General features: G+C 40.7%; 1 long non-coding RNA gene across 2 annotated transcripts in view; it reads right to left on the bottom strand.

The window, feature by feature from the left end:
• The window catches only part of LOC109307057, a 326,340-nt gene that overhangs the window by 135,035 nt on the left and 174,767 nt on the right, over positions 1–16,538 (bottom strand). The window contains exon 2 of one of the 2 annotated variants that reach the window (XR_002100153.1): positions 8,788–8,931. This is a non-coding gene — a long non-coding RNA (uncharacterized LOC109307057). Of the gene's footprint in view, positions 1–8,787; positions 8,972–16,538 lie in introns of those variants that run through there. The other variant, XR_002100152.1, reaches the window with a different exon arrangement.

Raw genomic sequence — 16,538 nt, forward strand, 5'->3', positions numbered from 1 at the left:
TTCTGTTTTATGCACTGTAACTGAACAAGTCAGCTATCCTGCCTACGCTGTGACCATCGGTAGCGTAAGTACAATAAACCTTTCATACAACCAATACCCTTCAAGCTGCCTGACTCCTACTCGCTGCTACTCCCCACCTGTCCGGTCATCTATCCCTTCTGCGCCAAGCCGGTCGTGCCGACCCAGGCTCGCAGGTCAAGTGTACCCCGGTTACAAGGTGCAACACATTAGAGCAAGTTGATTAAATGTTGCCTTTTGAATGTAAACAAGTAACATCAGGGAACCTACAAATATTTAGGACTGAAGATAGGAGCCAACATTATCCATGGGAAAAAATTTACTGAAGACATTTAAGAATCAATAGGCTAACATGTACTATTGCCACCTCTATTCAAGTTCATCTAATTTGGAACTGTGAATAATTCCTTTTTTTAGTTCAGCGATAACATCACTTTCTTTCTCTCTGCCAAATGAATATTTAATATTTGTCCATTTTTGACATGGAGTATAGAGTCCACTACCCCAGAATATTCAGGTTTTCAGTTAGGATGCTCAACAGGAACTGGGGGCATCCAGCTTATAATCACTGCTGTGAATCATTGTATTTCTACATAGTGAGTACATGTGCTACTCATTGGGCAGCAGAAGCACTGCAACATCTCTTTCTCCTCCTCAGTTTCATAAATGACACTTAAGTTCCCTTGTGGATCTAATCCAAAACAGTGAAATATTTCACTTCAGAAATGCCAAAACAAACCATTGTTTTTTGCCTCTAACTATTCATTGTATTTGGGTAAAATTGCAAATAGTTTCATCTACCCTAAACTAAAATTTTCAGTGAACAAATGATTCTCAGAAAAAAATATTGGTTCTCTAACAATGTATGATCATATTTCCCTCAGTTATTGGTTACAGGCACTATAAAAACTTTAATAGATGCCATCATCAGCACTAAAGAGAAAAATGACACTTCAATTTTTTAAAAGGTGCTGGAGTGTTTTTATTACATTATTGAATAAATACACTTTTTTGTATTTCTATTATTGTTTGCAATCTAAATAAATCCCTAAGAATAAATTCTTATGATGACTGCAAATGAGAATTAGAACATTAAAACATAGGATACTTGAAGTTTGACTCCCAAAAAATCAATAGTAATGAAGAGGGGGCAACTGGAGTACTACCCCTAGACAGTGACCCAGGAGCAGCAGGGGTAGAGATAGGGGGCATTGCAAAAAAAAAAAAAGATAGATGCAATTTTGCTGCCAGACCAGCTACCACAACACTGCTGGTGCAACCAGTGACATTGCCCCATGTGGCACTGCCAGCCAAGGCAGCCAGACATCACACATGAAGTCTCCATCAAAAATTTAAACTTTTTCTAATAAAAGTAAAAATCCAGTTTGTTCAAATTTAAACTGGGTTTTTACTATTTAGATTCCATTAAGGTTCTCTTCTTTAAAATAAAGCTCTTTAAAATGAAATCTGAATGTAATACACAATACAGGATGAACTAAACTAATTATAATTTCTAAAGATTTAAATAACAATAAATATGCTAAATCCAAAAGCCTTTATGAAATGTTTTGAATTGCAAACTATGCTACTGTATATAAAGAACCAGTACAGAATAAAATAACTTTTGAGGTCAAGCTTCTAAATATGGCACAATAGGCCACGTACTGTATATATGGTCTGCAGAAAATAAAGAAAAGGATATATCATACACTTGCTGCAGCTCATTTTTTTGAGAATATTCTTAACCCTGGAGAACCACAATAGATACCCAAGCAGAAGATTCTGCTTCTGCTATGACAAGGGCATCTAATAATTGTCCATCAGTCATGCAGACCATAATACATTTCAGAGCTGAGGTGAACCATTTCACAGTGCATATTTGCTGATGATGTTTTAAAGAAAGTCACACCACTGAAGTGGTGGAAGTCACTAGTTAAGCATAGAATCAGAGTTTGCTGACATGCTAAACTAGCTTTGCAGCTGTAGCTCTTATATAGTACAGAGAGCATATTTTCTTCATCTGGATTCATACATTCACAGGTGAACAATCAACTAGGAGTTGAAAATGTAGGAAAAACATCTCCCTCCCTATGAATAAAAGCAAGCAGGGAGGATAGCACAAGTAACATAGGAGACTGTCATCATTTTGAGATATTTAGGAATCTGAATTCCAGTCATTTTCAACTAAGCATAGTTAAAAATGTTCCCAAGCTAACCTAAAATGATCTATTTAATTCAATGGCTGTAGTTAAAACCACAGTTAAATAAATCATTTAGCTATAAATTTGAAACATATTTTGATAAGAAAAGTTTATGCCTCTAAAACATTTAAGGTTGTATTGTTTAATGAAAATAAATTTTGGATTTTCTTTTGCATGTTTGTTTAATTCCAGTTACCATATTAGAGAAGCTGCTTGGAAAAAGTAATGAGCAAAATAGTGATTCTATAGTAAATAAGCAATCAATCATTCACTATTTTCTAACATAGGAAAATATCTAAAAAAAAATACAATATTAAGCTATATAATTGTTTTTAAAAAATAACTAAATAATGTTAGAACATACCAAATACCATCCTAGGTACCAAAAATATGTACTGACTCTGGTGTAAGAGCTCTATTTAATTGTAAAGCTGTGCTTTTAAATGGTCATGTCAGCTAATAAGAATGCACCTTTCTTTAAAGAATGAGTGAAGTACAAACAAAAACATTATTAAAATGGATTATTAAAAATAAAGAGGAGCTTGCCAATATAAATTGCTGATCTAAATCTTCTCTAATGATCCCTTCTCTTAGATCCTATGCTACCTTGGCATTACCTGATTCCCTTTCTCTACTTAAAAAAAAATGCTTTTTAAAATTTATGTTATAAAATAATTTTCTAAGCACCTCTATGCTTTGACAATACATCAAATACAATACATCATACCACCTATTTCTTTTTTCATTTTTATATTAAGTTGTGAATTCTAATAAACCTAAAATGGGGCCACTTGTCCATATATTACTTTTCAGGAGCAATAACAGTAGTTTTAATTGATTAAAACATACATTTGATAGTGATATAAAATCCACATTGTATCCATCAGCTGATGGATGACCTATTTGAAACTGCTATAAAATTGTCAGCTCATGTTTAATTTATAGCAGAAAATTACAAGTTTAGTGTCTTAAGTTTTAATTTTAAGTGATAATGCAGTTTAAACGACTATGCTTTGGGTATATTATAACCCATGGTGACTTTTTTATTTATTTAAGAAGATTTCTTGGCATTATCAAAAAGGGTAGCATAGGAGATTTTTCTTTTTTTTACTTAACAGCATGGTAAAAATTGTGAATTCTCCCAACCTCTTCCAGTAAATGCATAATTAAAATATTCCATCTACCCAACCAAATTTTTTACCTCGCTCCAAACTTCACAGTCCACAACAAACACTAAAAAATTCATGACAGGCTACATGCTATATCTAGAGGGAAAAAAACCCAAACGCGATTTAGAGAAACAGAAGATGAGAAAGAAAGGCCAATGGGTTCTGTATCACCATATTTCACTATTTTAGATGTCCAAAGTAATTATGTACATTACAATTTAATTAGCCTGTCCATATAATGTGTGCTTTTAATTATTCAACTATGGCAAGTCATCACTATAGCTCAGTTTGTGTCTGCCCGTGAGACATATCACTGCAAAAGGTACTGTTGTTTTCAGATCTGTAATTACTGTTTTTCTCCTCTGAACAGCTCCTTATGCAAATCTTCAGCAGGCCAATCAGGGCACAAGATTCCCACAGACTTTTGACTCAGTGCTTTATTTTTTTAAAGTTTTGACATTTTATTCATGCTGTAAAACACAGACACCGGGGGAAAATGAGCAAGAAAAAGTATAATGTATTAAAATATTTTTGGTGTACTAATGGACCAAGGATCTAAGCCTGGGGAGGGCAACTATTTCAGGTGGAGGGCCACTCACTGAGTTTTGGCAAGCCATCAAGGGCCACATGACAGGCAGTCAGGAGCAGATATATATTAATTCTCTACATCTTTTAAGGCCCCTGTGGGCCGGATAAAGTGGCCTGGTGGGCTGCATCCGGGCCACAGGCCACACTTTGCCCACCCCTGATTTAAGCCAAAGCACATTAAAATAAATGGATATTTCTCAACTGATTTTTAATGGGATTTGAAAAAGACCCCTATTACTTCATATATATTAAATTATGCCCTGAAATCTACATGTGTATAATGTGGATAAATAGAAGACTATCTATTGCAGTCCTTCTCTTCTTCCTGGATGAATGCCTTTTCAGATACAGAAATCCAATAGCATGGAAGGAGAATTCTGAGAGATTCAAGGGAGAAACATAATTTTCCTATTCCTTTCCTACCATATGAGGTATGGAAAAACATTAATAACCCTAGCAGGACTGCACTTCACAGTATTACCCCATTAAGCTTCTGCTCAAGAAAAAACAATCCCTAATATAGGAAAGCACTAACTCTCATCAACTTACATAGCCCCTGCCACTGTAATATCTAATTATTCCACAGTCTTTAATGCATGACCTCTCACCTGCCCCCACCATAAGTTCCACCAAAAGCCATGCTGAGAAAAGAAATAAACCCCCTAACTGTGTAGGGTGGCATACCTCCCTGTCTTCACCCCCATTCCTTTTCCCCAAAACATAGCTGCTGGGACCTAAGAATCTCCCTGACATCACTGCCATCCTCAAACCTTCTCCACATAAACCAAGCCTGTAGCTGGCAGACTAGCCATCAGGATGCAGCCATTCTAGTGTCCATCCCTGCCCCATCCTGTCCCCTGTTAATCAATATCCAGTGTTCATGCCCACATTGGCCATCCCTAGCAACAGACTTTATATTAAAAATCCCTTTATTCTTTGGAAACATAACTTAGCACTGCCCATTTCAAAACTGGATGACTATAACTGAGCAACCCATTTAGATTGTTTTAAAAATGCCTTTCTGTTACTCCCAATGAATATATGACAGTACTCAATGTAACATGGGGCCTGCTCGGGGCCGATCTCCACACAGCCCGCCCACCTGTTCTTGGGCTAACCGCCCATCTTCTTGCCCACCACGCCTTGATCTTAATTGATTAATTAGTTGGTAATAAGTGGGAGACTGCCCATTTTCTGCCCTGCTGACATGGGGAGCTGAGGTACCTCACACCATGACTGGTGCCTCAGGGTCTCACAGGGGACTCTTACACCTCGCCTTGGGCAGCAGGTCATGGTACTACTACAGATGTTATCTTTGACCCACACTCTGCCTCCCAACAGTGGAGGACTTATCTGGCTCAGGACTCACCTCTCGCTCTCTCTGGCTGAGCTCCCATTCTCCCTTCATTGGGCTCCCCATCACCCTCTCCCTGGGGTTTCTGATCACTGCCCCCTCTCAACTGGGGCTCCACAGCGCTGCCCCCTCACACTGGGGCTTCTCACTGCATCCCCTCTACTCAGGGTCTCAGGGCTTCCCTCCTCAGGGGGGCTCAGGTGGCCATAGCCGTGCCTGGCCCCAACTCTCCAGCTCGGGGTCTTGAACCCCCACAGGGCTCAGGCAGCCTCAGCCACACCTGGCCTCCAACTCTCCATTCTCCTTCTCAGGGCTTGCACCCCCACAACTACCTCCAATGGAACACGACCCCCATGACTACCTCCAATGGGACGCAACCCACCCAAAGGTGAGGGCTAGGGGTTACAGTGCCCCGATCCACCTTTCACTGGGGTGATCACTGGCCTGGCATTTCCTGGGGGCTCCCAGGCCACCCACTCCTGGCAGGGTGTAGTTTTAGGTCATACCCAGGACCAGGAGTTTCCTACCATCTCCTACAGGTTCTCCCTTAGCTCCAGATGAAACTCAGCCCCTCTCTGGCCAGGTGGTGTTGTTGCCTGCCTCTAGGCAGAGAAACTGCCTTGCTTATATGGGCATCCCTGAATCTAAAATGGCTGCCCTCATTAGCCACCTGGAGGCTGCCAGCTCCAGGGCCTTAAAGTGGCAGGACACACAGTGCCCTGCCACACTCAAAATCCACCCAATTTGGCAATTACTTCACAGGAAAACCACGAGGAAGAAACTGGACTACTATTTTTTTCCCTCCTCAAGCTTAATCATTTGTAGTTGTAATATTTGTGTCAAGAACTCTTCACAAGAGAATGGGTAGTGGGACACAGTCATTTGAAGTGCTAATTCAATATTAAAATTCAGGGTGCTTCAGCAACATGCAGACATATAGCCCCTACTCCAGAGCATTTCAAAATGGCCATGTAGGAGAGGTGTTTTCCCGGTGTGCCTCTTGGCCTCTAGTCTCCAGAAGTTCCCAAGGACAACCAAGCATACCGAAGAGCACTCAATGGCTGTCCACCCTGTTCTTTAGGGAGTAGAGAACGGCAAGATGTCTATGTACTGAACAACCCCCTTCTTGCACTCTGCAGGACAGAACAGGCATTTCAGGAAGTGCTTCAATGTGAAGCACTTCAAAAATGTTCCTTTTTCAGGAATTATTGTTGAAGGGTTTCAGCAGGTGTGAACGTTTTTGTAGTGCTTCAAAGACACTTCAAGTGCTTCAGATAGAACATTGGTCCATGTCCACAGGGTCTTAACCTGAGTGAAGACATGCTGGTGATACGCTGTTATCCCAACTATATACAAATGAATCCAAATTCCAGGTTATATGCAGGTTCTATAATTTACCTCAAGGATATCAGCACTATACGTATCAGGTATACATTTATTCCATATAATTCTGCATATTTAACATATTGAATTTATTAATTCATTTATCAATTCATCCTGTCATACCAGGAAATTGCATTGGTATCCATTTATACTGTTAGGACTTTGAGGAAGAAACCAGCTTTTCATGAGGGGTCTATATAACATCTCACATAATGAACTCACCACCAGTGCCCGACCACAAATCAATGCTATGCTTTTATCAGCAATGGTATTTAGAAATATAAGTAATCAATTCCCTTATGGTGCTATTGAGTTTACTGTACATACTATTTACTGTACTTGTACATGTTCTGACTGTTATGCCTTTAAAAGCTCTATCAAAATTTGCAAAAATATTTTTTTGTTTTGTGTTTTTTTTCTTTCAGTGTTATAAATCATCAGAAAGATACTATTCCCATGATAAAACCCTACTCATTCATTCATACAAGTCGATAGGGTGGTGGCACCCAAACCAGTTGCTGTGCAGAGCATCCTTCTGGCTCCTTTGTTACAATAAGGCATCTGCTTATAGTTTGGCACTTTCTTCATGCAATATTTCTGCTGCACTACAGCACCTTACCTTTGGTAGGAAGCAAAAATCTTGATTCTCTGGTCAGTCTTGGTACTATACTTCTATCTCGTCCCTAAGAAGATGCAGTGCAACTGGGTGACTTTGGTAGGTAAGCATCCCTTTCTGTATATTTTTGTTTGTTTCCATTAGTTTTTTTTATGGCCTTAATTGCTAACTCTGCCTGTATTTTCCTTTTTGTCTTCAAGGTACCAGAGGAGGATACCTTGTGCTAGCTTACTTGAATTCTTCTGAAAAATACTGCCATCACCTGAGTATATTGTATTAGGTAGGCCATAACTTGCAAAATGTACCTTTATCTACAAGACCACAGGTCTTACATGAGTATTCTTCAAGTAATCTACCCTCAGAAACTGGAGTAATAATCTCTTGTGACTTTGTAGTTCATATTACTAGAAGGTCAGACTTCACCTAGTCCTAAAGCCAGAATGGGAATTTATGAGGGTAAAAATGCTCCTTGTGTTGCCTTGTTCTCCTTGGTCATATACGTCATACCCTTCCAACAAAGCATTCATATTGGACCAGTAGATATACTCCCTGGGTCATCTAAGGTATGCTTCTATATGCAGGCGGAAAGAATATATTTATGGAGACTATTGCCTAATCCCCTTTGAGCACAATCCTATGCTGTGTGCACTGCTGATTCCTCATCTAGGAGTGGAAATTAAACTCCTGTGGCACTTGCTCCTTGTGATATAGCCAAGCTAGGAGGGGAAACCATTTTACTCCTGGTACCATTCAATATTTTTTTGGAACTTCCTATCTAATACTCAAAGTATTGTGACATGTTGATAGAACAGTAATGAGATTCTATTTGTGAGGTATTCCCTGCTCAATGTATCCTGCCACTAGTAGACCTTCACATCATCAAGCTGCAGTTTCAATAACATGCACCGTTGTCAGTTGGGTGCACGTGGCTACACCCTGATGCCTCCCAGTGGCTTGTTATCAGATTGTGCATCCACCTTATGCTCAAAGATGAACTGTCTAAATCGTTCCATTCCAGAAAACACGCCTTTTTTATATGTACATATTTTCTTTCTGTGTCCATCAAGGCTCTACTAGAAAATGCTATGGACTATTGGTTTTCCATCAGTGCTGTTCCTAGACTGCCTCCTGAGGCATCACATTGGAGCTCTAAGGCTCTGCAGAACTAAAGTACTTTAGGATTGGTGTCTTGCATATTATTCTCCTCACTTTTTCAAATCCTTGCTACATCATTATGCGTTAACTGTCTCAAGGGCTCACAGTAACTGGAGCAGATTGTGAAAAGCTGAGAAAGGAAGTCAGTCATCAGTACAGATTTCTGAACTCCCTTCACATCATTTCATCTGTTCATTTCCTTAGTGGATCTCAATCTCTCAAGGTCCATCAGAGGGCCTCAAAAGTCAATAAATATTTATATAGAACCACAATTTTTCTCAGCTTCATAATCTACTCCAGCACCTGTTTAGTTGTGGAGTATGATCCTCTATTGTCTCTGCCTAGGCTTCTTCATCTTCAACAATAAACAATCCTGGTGCCTCAGAGTACTGCTGATATTTGGTTCAGCATTCACTTGGATGGGCTGATGCAAATAGCCATTCCTACCTGTTGAAAAACATGGCAAAAATTGTGAGATGTTTGGACAGCTTATCTAGCTCAATGGTCAGAATCATTCTTGCCATTACATTAAATATTTGTTAGTATTTTAGTCCTGGATAGTTAGTTGGTGATAATGGGGAGTGAGCTTTCGTTAGTGCTCTCTTAAGTGGCTCTGGATCAGCAGAGATCCTCAATTTATCTAACTGTTTTCAGCACTAGTAGCCTGCTGATCCACTCAGTGTTAATTTCAAATGTATGTAACAAATGTCTTTCTTTGCAGACTTTCAAGTTCTTCCTTTAGTTGCTTCAACACAGATAATTTATCACTGTTTAACATTGTTAGTCTCCTGTTCTGGGATAGGGGATTCATTTCTAACCTCACTTTACCCTTTAAAGACACATTCAGATGTGCAGGGGCATGTGCTAGCAGTGGCAAACTTGTTGGTAGCTGGCAGCCAGAGCATCTCCCTAGAACACCAAACCTCTGTGTCTGCTGGCGCACACTCGTGTCATATGCACCACACCATGTTTTTTTCCCAGGGCTTCTTTTTGCCACTGGGATATGTGGCACCACAAACCACATGCCCCTGCTTGTCTGGATGTGGCCCAAAAGTCCATGTGGAAAGTTAAACACTCCTGGAAGCTGAAGCTGTCCTGCTTCCCTGCTGGTATCTTCTAAGATGTGAATGATACTGCATTCTAATTTGTTGAGCTGTACCTACAACTTTCTACATTAATTTATTATGAAGTCAATACACAATAATTGTATGGAGACTAGTGGGATTACTCTGGTATTGTATTATTCTGTTCCTTTTAATTTATCCACAATGAAAGGAACAAAACTAACTTGTGGTTGATAGAACAGAATATAACAGCTGTTAAGAGCAGCATTTCATTTTAGTCCTTGCACAGAATTGAATGCAGCTACCCTATACATTATGGATCTGATAACTTTACGATATCTTACTGCTAACTCTTGATTCACATAATGTTGTTTACAGTTATGCTGCTCCAAGTTAAGAAAGGAATAAATGACTCTTTTCTCCATGCTTACCCCCCATCCATTCTCATGAAACCATAACCGTTGCTGTTCTCATGGGGTAAATTGTTACCCTGCAATTCGACACTGTTGGTCTCATAGGATAACTGATTACCCCACCCACATGAACAAAATGGAACCTGTGACAATGGTATAAATGTACCAAAACCTATTTATTAACTATGCAGATTGTTTAAAAGAGTATGATGATTTGAACCCAAAATATTATGTAACTAGAACTATGAACATTTAAACTTTTTTTAGCGCTTCAAAACATGAATGAACAATTTGCTAAGTCTGCAGTTCACAGTGTTTTCCAACTAACAATTACTTCCAAAAACATTTCCTAACTATTTTAACTATATATTGCATTCCTCTCAAAGCAGCAGTGATGTACTGTGGTGCACACAAGCAAATCAGTTACAATCTTTGCATCATTTCTGTATTTTGCCGTCATCTGCCCTTGGACAAGAAGCACAACGTCTACTCATGCTTGCAGAAGGTTCTACTAGGGTGTGTTGTGGCAATTTGTAATTTAGTGAAGTCATACCAAACTTGATGGACGTAGTCAGTAGGGCTGTGCGAATTTCAGCAGACATTTCATTTCAGAGATATTTCAGCCCGTTTTGGTGCCTGAAAGACTGAATGCAAAACAAAATGGAAGGCTCTGAAACATCTCCAAAATGAAATGAAACTGTCCAAAATATTTTGGAAATGTTTTGGACATGTCCCCCGGGAACAGTCTGGCACAGACCCGCAACCCTCCTTTCAAAGTGCCGGGAGGCTGGGGCCAGGCAGGGGATGGGGCTGGGCAGGGCAGCCTTGGGGGGCTTCTCCCACAGCTCTCCCCACTGAGGCAGAGGCAGGCACAGCCAGAGGAGCTGCAGGAAAACCTGTAGCTGCCCAGCTGTGCCTGCCTCTCCCCAGCCGATCTGAATCTCTGAATCAGCAACAAAACTCCGAAACAGATTCGGCTGAATTGAAACTGAACAATGATCTGAAACACCAGAACGAATCACTGTCCTCCAAAATGGTTGCATCTGAAACTGAAATGAAACATAGCCATTTCACACAGCCCTATTAGACAGATTATGTGTATCCATCATTCTTCATTTTATTTGTCCATCAATCAACTGTTCTCCAAGCTCCTGCCAAAAAAAGTACCATCTTCTTAAATATGATCTTTGCTTCCAGTTTGCATTGTGGCTGAGCCAAATGATGAGGCTGGACATGCAGCCACATCCAGCATATTGAAAAATAGTGTCATTGGCCATCTGCTGATTTTCCATCTGCAAGTGGTCATATGGATTAAGAAGTCAAGGTTATCTACCCCACCCTTGTTTTTACTGTAGTCATGAATGATGTCCGGCTTTCTTTGCTCTCCACCTACTGACAGGTAATGGTGCATGCTTGACAGCAACAGCACAACTTTGGACTTCAGGAAAGTAGGGTGAGTTCCCCATCAAAAGCAAAAATGGATGAAAAAATTACCCTTCTTCAATTTGCTTGCATTTTGTTTGGGATGTCGGCCTTGTTTTTCCAAATCATACCCACATAGATCAAATCCTTCTGTAGCTGTCTTTCTGCCAGGTCAGTACTTGTGAAGAAATTGTCACCCACAATATTCCTTCCTGTCTTGTACCAGGGATGAACCAGTTTTTCAACAACCTGGGTACCAAAATTACCTTGGCATGGAGATTCTGGTTACTTGCCCAGGTAGATGTCTCCAGACAGGGGGAATGATGTTGCTGCATCACAGCACCACCACATTTTCAAGCCATATTTGGCAGGCTTGCTGGGCCTATACTGACTGAAGAGACAGCAACCCCTGAAAATGAGGAGCTGCTCATCAATCGTCAGGTATATTCCTAGAATGTACCATTTCCTGAGCTGCTCCACAAATTGTGTCCAAATATCTCTGAAGGTAGCAAGCTCTCCTTTCCTCACGTGTCAGTTTGTTGACAAATCTCAGGTAGTTGGCAATTTGACGGAATCATTTTAAACTCATGGTGGCATGAGTTAAAAAAGAATTTTTTTTAGAATTAATTAACATTAAGATATTGTGTCTGGGGTAAGGAATTACCTCATGGGAATGTATGAAGGTTAAAAGTGTAAGCAAGAAGCTTGAAAGAAGAGCTAGAAAGATGAATACATTCTAGATGGGTTAGCTCTTGTCCCCAGATAAACAACATTCTGGTTTTCTTTTTCTTTTCTTTTTTTGGTTTTAATATTCCTGGCAGCATTGTCCCATAAATTAGGTGGGCACATTCGAATACACACTTCTGAAAATTTGTTTCTTGGAGAGTACATCTACATGAGACGTTTACTGCACAGTAAACTAATTAGCTCTCTAATAAACACCTCAGCATCTACACACGGCCCTACTAGGGTGCAGAAAACTAATAAACTCCACTGTGGCATTTTTTTTATGTGCAGCAGCACATGTGTAGATGCTGACAGGACGGACTGGGGTATGAGAGTGCTTCAGTGTGGGGGCTGCCTGCCAGCAAGCCCCACACTGGAGCACTCGTGCCCCAGCCAGGTCCCTCTGCAGCATGTTGAGCAAGGTCGCAGCAGCCCTGGGCTGGCAAGCTGACCCCTGGGGCCCCCTGTCAGTTGGGGCTGCTCCAGCCTGGCTCAATGCACTGTGGTCCCGAGCACACATGTAAACACAGCACCAAGGAGCAACAAACTCTGGCACGATAAGTGCTGGAGTTTGTTGTGTTGCATTAATATGTATGTTTAGATGTTCCTGGAGTGCTTGAGTTTGAGCAAGTTTCCAAAAAACATTTGAATATTCAGCACTTTGTGTCAGTAAATTAGGCTGGTGAGCTCAAAAGTTCGAACTTGACTAGACCCACAAAATAATTTTCACTTAGGTTTGACCCTTCACAGATAGTGTTTTCAATCTGCTAAAAAAGGACAACATAAAAGAAAGCTCTCCTAGAGGACTCGCTTATCCTGACTCACATTTTTCACAGAAAGAGTTTTTTTGCACCTACTTTAATCATTCTATGAAAACTCCCAAGGCACTTTCCTAAATCCAGCTAAATGGGAAATCTTCCACTTCAACAGCTCATTCAGCCAGATGAAATTCTGCCTGCTATGAGATTGAATGTATTCTCAATCAGAAAGTAGCAATCACCGAATACATCAATGGACAATGACATTGGGGAGGGCATTGTTCTTCATTCTGTCCAATGGACCATGGCAAAATACCTCTTTCATATCTGATTGCAAATAAAGGAGTCAGCACTAAAAAAACATGCACTCAGTTTTTATTTGGTTTTTCTGGGGGGGGTTTATTGGTTCTGTTTTTAAAACTTTTTTAAAGTGATTGAAAACTAAGACTTCAACCTGGTCCTCCTTTTGCAGAGAATTCGTAACAATCTCCCTTACTCACGTCATGCTGGTACTTTCTTTGTGTTGGGCCTAATTCTGCACTATAATATCATGCCTGGCTTCTTCAGTAGAGTTTTGTCTTTACAGGAATACGAGATCAGACTTCAAACACTTTACCAAATGTGAGAGCTTCCTGTAATATCTACTCAAACCCAGAAATGATATGCATATGTTAAGAGCCAATCTCTTGGGAACATTTAAACCTCTGGATGTCCTCTGCTAAAACTGATGGAGATCTGCAGTTCAGGCTGTCCAAATTATAACCCAGTAGCACCATTAACTGAGTGAAAGGTGTTTGGACAAGACACAGTGCTTGCAAATATCCCTAATTTCCAGGGATGACACTCATTTCAGTCTTAAATTTACCTGCATTATACATAGATTTGGGATTCCTTCGTTGTCACTGTTGAAAATTATTCATAAAAGAAATAAAGATATTTCTGATACTTGTATGGAATTGTGGATACAAAGAGAATAATTAACACTATAGGAGTAGCCAGACTGCCAAATGTACTTCTTGTGCATCAAAACAGCTATGTTTTCAAAATGGGTGGGGTGCTAATGAAATGATGGTTGTTTACACAAGTTGAGGTTCTGCTGCTGGACTGATAGGATAAAATATTGCAAAAGGTAAAATTTGATCTTAAGTCCCTTCCATACACTTTCCATAACCAGAACCCGGCATCCAAAAAAATCTACTACAAAATGGTGTGGAAATGCTATTACATTAGCAACTCTTGTATTTAACAGTGATTCAAAAAGTAATGAAAAAGCTAAATCTGGCCACTGACATCTACTTTTTATTAGTTTTCCAGTTTTGAAAGTTGGAATTTGAGGCAGTTTATCTCCAATGCAGTAATATCAAGTTATAAAAAATAATAATAATAAAAGAAGTGTTTCTCCTTTTCCTTCTGCAGATCACTTTTTGGCTGAATAACTTGCTTCACATGAATTATGCAGCTCTCATTGGTATATGGAAGGAGGCAATAGCTACCAAAGGATTTACTTCTTCTGGAGCCACAGGCAAAGTACATTTTTAAGGTGTCTTCCACTTTGGGGAAGTGGGAGAGGAATAAGAGTTCCTTTTTTAAAATAACCTGTTATTTCATACTTAATTTTAACATTTTACTTAAAATTGGATTTTAAAAATGAAAAAAATAATAATTCTTTACTGTGAATGCCACAAATAGGAGAGAGGAGGAAAAAATACCAAAATAAATAAATAAACAAACACGGATGAGAGGAATGATGATGAGTGGAGAAAGCAGAAAAGCAAAAATGCTGTCCTGTGGATTCTGAACCACATCCTCCACAAGTAGAAATCAGTGCTACTCCAGTGAAATCAGTGGAGCTATTCCAACTGGTTCTGAGTGGTTCTCTCTTTTGCTAGATTCTTCCCTCTCCCACACAACTCATCTTAGCATCAACCAACTGACAAATAATATGTTCGACAAAAGTTCTTCTGTGTCTCATAGTTTTGACCCACAGGTATATTTACCTGTGTTTACTGACTTGCCTAGAATGTCTTAGGGAGCCTATACATGAGTGTAGAGGCTGCTATGATGCACTGGAATTGAGTCTGTAATTAATCAATGTGAATAATAGAGTCTGCTGGAGAGCAGTAATTACTGCACTCCAGCAGCCTCTTACATCTTGTGTCCCTGCACTTAAAAATGACAGCAGGGGCATTTAAGCTACAGAAGCTCAAAAGAGCTTTAGTTCAAGCACCCCCTTCTCCATTTTTAAGCATGGGGATGCTGATACATGAGACGCAGTGGCACTTCAACTAGAGTGCCTTCTCTGTCCCCCTTCCCCCCCACCTCTGGAGCATGTGTAAAAGTGTTCTTAGTGTATGTAGAAACATTCAGGGAGGTGGGTTCAAGTTAAAATTGGCCACCCAATCTAAGGTAAGTCAGGATGGGGGGGAGTTGGGGGATCGTGATAGCACGTGGAGTCTTGGGGAGGCTTTAGTGAACTGGGGGAGAGCCAAATGGGGTGCAGATTCACAAAAGTTTAAGGCTGAAAGGGACCTTGTGAGGGTCCAGCCTCCCTGCTCTGGGCAGGAAAGGCTGTTGGGGCCAAATAACCCCAGCAAGGTGCGAGTCCAGTTTCCTTTTGAAGATCTCCAGGGTAGGTGCCTGCACCACCCTCACTGGAAGCCTATTCCAGAATCTGGTCACATGAACCATGAAAAAGTTTTTCTTTATATCCAGTCTGAAACCTTCTTCTAGGAGTTTATGACCATTGCTCCTAGTTTTTCCCTACAGCATTTTTGGTGAATAGTTGTTCACCTAGCCTTTGATGCTCTTCCCTGTTATATTTGTAAGCTGCCATCAAATCCCCTCCAAAGTCTTCTCTTTTCTAGGCTGAACAGTCATATCTGTCAGCCTTTCCTCATATGGCTTGTTCTTCATGCCTCTAATCATACAAATGGCTCTTCTCTGGACTCTCTCAATCTTTTCCACATCCTTCTTGAAATGTGGCACCCAAAACTGGACACAGTACTCAAGCTGCAGCCTCACCAATGCCGAAGAGTGGGAGAATAACTTTCTTAATTTTGCTTAACATGCATCGGTTTATGCATGCCAGTATATTGTTTGCTCTGCTAACTGTAGCATCACACTGGTGGTTCATCTTCATTTTATGGTCAATTATGACCCCCAGGTCCTTTTTGGAGGGGAGTGGTTGGGTCTTGGAGGGTCTGGCAGGATCAGGAGGCAAATAGAGTCTGCAGGGGGGCTTGGAGGAATCAGGGGGGCTAGCAGAGTCTGAAGGGAGAGTTAGGAGGATTTGGGGGGCTAGTAGGTCTGCAGGAGGCTTGGTGGGGTACAGGAGAGTTTGACAGGATCAGGGGGACTAGCGGGGTCCCTGAAGGGGTGGCAGGTTGGTGGAATTGGAGGCCTTCCTCCCAGGACCATCGGCTATTTCTACTCCTAAGATCCTCCACTCCAAACCCCCAGATAAACAACTCCATCCTGGCAAACCAATGCCCCTCCCAATCTCACCCACCCCACTCCCACCCTGACTTACTTCCATTGGGCTCCCAACACTGGCAAACACTGGTAAAACCAGAACCAGGAGTGGGTTGAGGGATGGAAGGTTGGCAAACTCAGGAAGGGTTGGCTGATCTGTAAGGTGGGGGATTGTCCATCTGGGCTGGGGCTGAGATAAG

The sequence above is a fragment of the Crocodylus porosus genome, unplaced genomic scaffold, assembly GCF_001723895.1.
Source record: "Crocodylus porosus isolate Cpor-Errol unplaced genomic scaffold, CroPor_comp1, whole genome shotgun sequence".
Classification (NCBI taxonomy): Eukaryota; Metazoa; Chordata; order Crocodylia; family Crocodylidae; genus Crocodylus; species Crocodylus porosus.